Genomic DNA, 6000 nt, shown 5'->3' on the forward strand with positions numbered 1-6000 from the left:
CAGGCTCCTTCCCCACCAGAGAGGTGACATTCCATGTCCCTAGAGCTAGCTTCTGCAGCCGAGGATCGGACCGCCAAGGTCCCCGCCTTTGGCCACTGCCCAGCTTACAACGCACCCGACCCCTATGGCCCCTCCTACAGGTGGTGAGCCCATTGGAGGGGGGACCCATGTGCCTTGTTCGGGCTGTGCCCGACCAGGCCCCATGGGTGTAGGCCTGGCCACCAGGCGCTCGCCATCGAGCCCCACCCCCAGGCCTGGCTCCAGGAGGGGACCCCGGTGACCCGCGTCCGGGCAAGGGAAATCGTGAATCCATGTTTGTATTCATCATAAGGGTCTGACGAGCCGCACTTTGTCTGGTTCCTCACCCAGGACCTGTTTGCCTTGGGTGACCCTACCAGAGGCATAAAGCCCTGGGCAACTTAGCTCCTGGGATCATTGGAACACGCAAACCCCTCCACCATGATAAGGTGTCGGCTCCCGGAGAGGTTTGGCAGAACAAAGACATTTATACAGGTTTGGAACTACCTGAGTAAATGAATTGAAATTTTTGGGTGAACTATTTCTTTAATGATCATAAAACCAATGCAGACAAGAATATTTACTCACCTGACTGTGTGAAAAGGGCTGGCCACCTTTCTACTGTATTCTTCACTGCAGGCTCCTTCTCTATCAGTTCTTTTCTACGCAAGGCAAATGTAGAATTCATGTTCTGGGCTATCAGTGCAGAATTAGCACGACGTTTCTTCATGTCTTCCACCATCTCCTTCCTTTTGGACTCCATGCTGTCTTCATCTTCACCACTGGGGAAGTTTGGTAGAAAACTGATTTCAACTCTTGGGTCTTTGGATATTTCTCTGAGGCTGCTGTCCTCTTCTTTCCCCACCATTTATAGATACCTCCAAACATCCAGCTCGATGCAGTTTTGAGCGGTAGTTACCCATTTTCCATCTGAGGCTATCATTCCACCCCTTAGATGAGCCAGGCTGGGTAAGGCAGGGATGTTTTTTTATCAAAGCAGCAGCAACAGCCTCAAAAATCTTCCTTATCTGGGTAAGTTTTGTAACTGTATATTGTCTCTGAGCGTTTTTCAAGAATCTCATGCTTAAGCTCTCCTGACACTTGTAGATATGTTTGATCTCGCATGTAATGTACATTTCCCTGACATAATCTGTATTCAACGTCAACAGGAAAAGTAGGGATCTCAAAAGTTTCTGGCCATGCAGTCCATAGACAATGAAGTGAATGATCATCAGAAGCCACAGACAAGACTTCAGTGTCAGCTGTGCTAGGGGTTGGTGTTGTCACAAGGGAGACAATCTTCAGTGTGGGCTTATCTGGCAAGTCAGCAATGTCGGTAAGATTCACAAGAGAATTGTTGAAGTCTGGATCTTCATACTGAAGTGTGAACATGTACTGAAGTCCCAGCTTTTCTTCAAGTTGCTCCATCAGGGAGTCAACTGTCTGTGGTTTCACAGGAAGTACAATTTTTCTGATGTTGTTTTCACAAACTAGAACTTGGAGTACAGTCCTTGTCTCCATATTTGTTCTCTCTACAAAGGTTAAAGAATCGAGTTAGTTTTCGTAAATTAAAGTGATAACTTCAACAGAACAAAAAATTGTCTACATAAGAACATAAGAACATAAGAAATTTACAAACGAGAGGAGGCCATTCGGCCCATCAAGCTCGTTTGGGGAGAACTTAGCTAATAGCTCAGAGTTGTTAAAATCTTATCTAGCTCTGATTTAAAGGAACCCATGGTTTTAGCTTCCACTACAATAGCAGGAAGACTATTCCATACTCTGACTACACGCTGTGTAAAGAAATGCTTCCTCAAATTTGTTTTAAAATGTTCTCCCGCTAATTTCCACTTATGGCCACGAGTTCTAGTATTTAGACTAATATTGAAATAGTCATTTGGCTGAACAGCATCCAGACCCGTTAGAATCTTATAGACCTGAATCATATCCCCCCTTAGTCTCCTTTGCTCAAGGCTGAACAGATTCAGTTCCGCTAACCTCTCCTCATAAGACATTCCTCTAAGACCAGGAATCATTCTCGTAGCTCTTCGTTGCACCTTTTCTAAGGCAGCAATGTCCTTCTTGAGGTATGGTGACCAAACCTGCACACAGTATTCTAGGTGGGGTCTTACCAAGGAATTATAAAAGTGTAACATCACCTCCCTTGACTTAAACTCCACACATCTAGAGATATAACCCAACATTCTGTTCGCCTTTTTTATTGCTTCCCCACATTGGCGAGAGTGGGACATGGAAGCATCAACATACATACCGAGATCTTTCTCGTAATCACCTACCTTTATTTCAGTGGAACCCATAAAATATCTGTACTGTATATTTCTGCTCCCTGCATGGATTACCTTACATTTATCTGTGTTAAATTTCATCTGCCAAGTATCAGCCCATTCGCTAATTAAATCCAGATCCCGTTGAAGCCTCTCTGCTGCTAGATTAGTATCTGCTACCCCGCCCACCTTAGTGTCGTCTGCAAATTTAACCAGTTTACTGTATGTATTCGTGTCAATATCATTAATGTAAATTAGGAACAATAGTGGTCCTAAAATTGAACCCTGCGGTACCCCACTATAAACGGATGCCCACTGTGACATAGTGCCTCTAATAACTACTCGCTGCTTCCTATCAGTTAGCCAGTTTTTGATCCAAGCTGCCACAGTTCCTAAAATTCCTGCAGCTTTAAGCTTTAACAAGAGCCGTTTGTGGGGGACAACATCAAAGGCTTTCTGGAAATCTAAGTAAATCACATCATAGGCCTTTTTGTGATCAATTTCACTTGTAGCTTCCTCAAAGAACTCAAGCAGATTCGTTAAGCAGGATCTACCTCTCCTAAATCCATGTTGGCTATCCTTTATAATGTTATTTGCATCTAGGTAATCTACCATTTTCACTTGAATTATAGCTTCCATTATTTTTCCAGTAATGCTAGTTAAACTGATTGGCCTATAGTTTGCTGGATTACTTCTATCCCCTTTTTTGAATATGGGTGTTATATTAGCATGCTTCCAATCTGATGGTACCACACCCGCAGATAACGATTTCTGGAATATTAAAGTCAAAGGTTGGCTAATAATATCCCTCATCTCTTTCAAGACTAAAGGTAAGATGCCATCAGGCCCCTGCGATTTATTTATTTTGAGTAAATAAACTTACAAAAAGTGAAAAATAATCATTAAACTCGTTTACCATATCAATTTAATTACATCATTCTAAATCAATCCTTTGAAAAAATAATTTGAAAAGTTTGACTCATCCTTGTTTAAATGTACTTTAAAAAGTACACAAAATCATTAATAATTTCATGTGACTTGTGCCATATAGTCTGAGCATTTAAGGCAAATAAATGGGTTTGTTGAGAAATCAACTTCAATATATAATCCCTTTCACTGGAACAACCCTTCACACAATAGAATTTAACTGCTGTTCTTTTAGGAGCATGCAGGATGTGACAATAAAAAAAAATAAATAAATAAAAGAATTACATTTCAGTTTGTTTCTCAAGAAACCCATTGATATACTATTCAAACAATTGTAGTTGAATGAAATTATGATGCTTTTGTGTCCTCCTGAAGCTTGAGAAGCAATGTCTGTTTTCCACGACTTTTCTCCCTAATGTAGTATTTAGTCATTTCCAATCCTGAATAAGAATGAGTAAATAATTTCAGGTTTGTAAACTCCCTTTAAACCTGAACTATCATTCATTCAGCATATGATATAATGTTTGAGTGTAGCATAGGTCCTGCCCCGAAGTTTATAGGCTGGCAAAGGAAATGGTTCATTCAGATCTGAGAGTTTGGTGATTGACAGTGATAGCATATGACTGCAAAGTTCAAAAGAACGCAGGTGCTCAATGTACTGTACCAACATGTCAGATCTTTACACACAAACAGAACATCACTGGTGATGACAAGAATTTTGAAAATCTGTCTGAAATCAGGCAGACCTGAACAAGTACCAACAGATACAACCATATCTGGATTATACTTGATACCATCAATGCTCACAGATGATGCTGTGAGGACAGTGTTCTGAACTGCATATGTTTTTCTCAGGAATTCCTGAATGTTCTCAGGGAAAGTTGAAATCAATGTAGGGCCACAAGAATGATTCCTGGTCTTAGAGGAATGTCATATGAGGAAAGGTTAGTTGAGCTAAATCTGTTCAGCCTCAAGCAAAGGAGACTGAGGGGGGACATGATCCAGGTCTATAAGATTCTAAAAGGTTTGGATGCTGTTCAACCAAATAGTTACTTCAGCATTAGTTCAAATACAAGAACTCGTGGCCATAGGTGGAAATTAGCGGGAGAACATTTCAAACTGGATTTAAGGAAGCACTTCTTTACACAGCGTGTAGTCAGAGTATGGAATAGTCTTCCTGATAATGTAGTGCAAGCTGAATCCTTGGGTTCCTTTAAATCAGAGCTAGATAAGATTTTAACAACTCTGAGCTATTAAGTTCTCCCCAAGCGAGCTCGATGGGCCGAATGGCCTCCTCTCGTTTGTATAGTTCTTATGTTTACATTTCACTTATGTAAGTCGCTCTGGCTAAGGGTGTCTGCCAAATGCTGTAAATGTAAATGTAATGTTGTTATGTTATGTTCAAAGTACCAGTCACCTTCTCTGTCTCTATGGATGGCTTGAGAAAGGAGGGGGAGTCAATGTAGTAAGCCAGCAGCCTTTGATGGCGAACTGCTGAAGTTTGTGGAACATTTTTGAAGTTTTTGGTGTCATGGATTACCTGCTTGAAAAATTTGTGTTTTCCCTCAAATCGCATTGTCCACATATCTCTTAGTGGTCCATACATTCTTATGAGTTGTGGATAATGCTCAATGTAGTGGTGTTTAGGGTGCAATGTGAAATGAAGAAAGACTGTTAAAAGTAAATGTCTGTGTTCTGCGATCTTTGCATCAAGAAAATCAGTGAACTTGAATGCCAATGTCATTTCTAAAATATCTTTCAGAAGCAAAACAATTTCCCATGTTTTATCATTTTCAGGGATATCAAGGCCCACCATGAGGGGAAGAAGTCTAACAAGTGCCAAATTCTCATGGGCATTACCCCCAATAGTACCTTTTGAGGCAAATGTGCCTGGGATGATCTGAGGCTGATCAACTTTGTCTGAGAATTTGTAAGGAAACTGCTTGATAGCTTGATTCAGGGATTCAAGAGAGATTAATTTCCTTGAGAGCAAATCATTAATGCACAAGGACATTTCAATAGGGATGACATCCTCCATAAAGTCGTGCATTATGTCAGGTGGAAAACCACCAACTGTGTGAAAATGTTCTAACCTTTCACTTAATACACAGCCACCTTTCACACCATACTTCTTTACCAAACTCTCATTGTGTAACACTTCAGCCACTTGCCTGTCATGCTCCTGCTTGGTTCTCAGTTCAAATGCTCCCGAACAAACCTCCTTCTCCTGGATTTCACTCTTCTTTGCAAAGCAGAACCGACATGAAACTCTCCTGTAGTCCTGCAAAAGAATGTGCACCAAGATTATCAGATGAAACAAAAAGCACACTTCCTTTCACACAGTCTCCTAACTGTTCAATGTATACACCATGCTTTTCAAGAGTTTCAAGGTCCCGAACAAGTGGGCGCAAGATTTCTGTGTAACCATGCTGTTTAACTGCACTAGCTCTGCATAAAATTGCTAGCTGAATTGAATGAAGTGATGAACGATCTTTTGAGGGAAGGTTGGCTAGAACCCAATAGAGAGCAAACATTTTGTGTTTTTTTTCGAGAAGTGCCAAGGGGATTGGCCAGCTCAAATTCATCAACATAAAGACCCAGGACAATTCTGAAGGTCTTGGTGTTGAAAAAGTTATTTTCTTGATAGTGAGTGCCATCTCTGTAAGTCTTAAATTCATTAACTGATCGATCATTGCAAAGAACCCTATTTAGAATGTCAGCCCGGTTTAGCATTTTCTGCAACATTTGTAGAACTGGCACATAAGAGACT

This window comes from Paramormyrops kingsleyae, chromosome 2 (assembly GCF_048594095.1).
Source record: "Paramormyrops kingsleyae isolate MSU_618 chromosome 2, PKINGS_0.4, whole genome shotgun sequence".
Taxonomy (NCBI): Eukaryota; Metazoa; Chordata; class Actinopteri; order Osteoglossiformes; family Mormyridae; genus Paramormyrops; species Paramormyrops kingsleyae.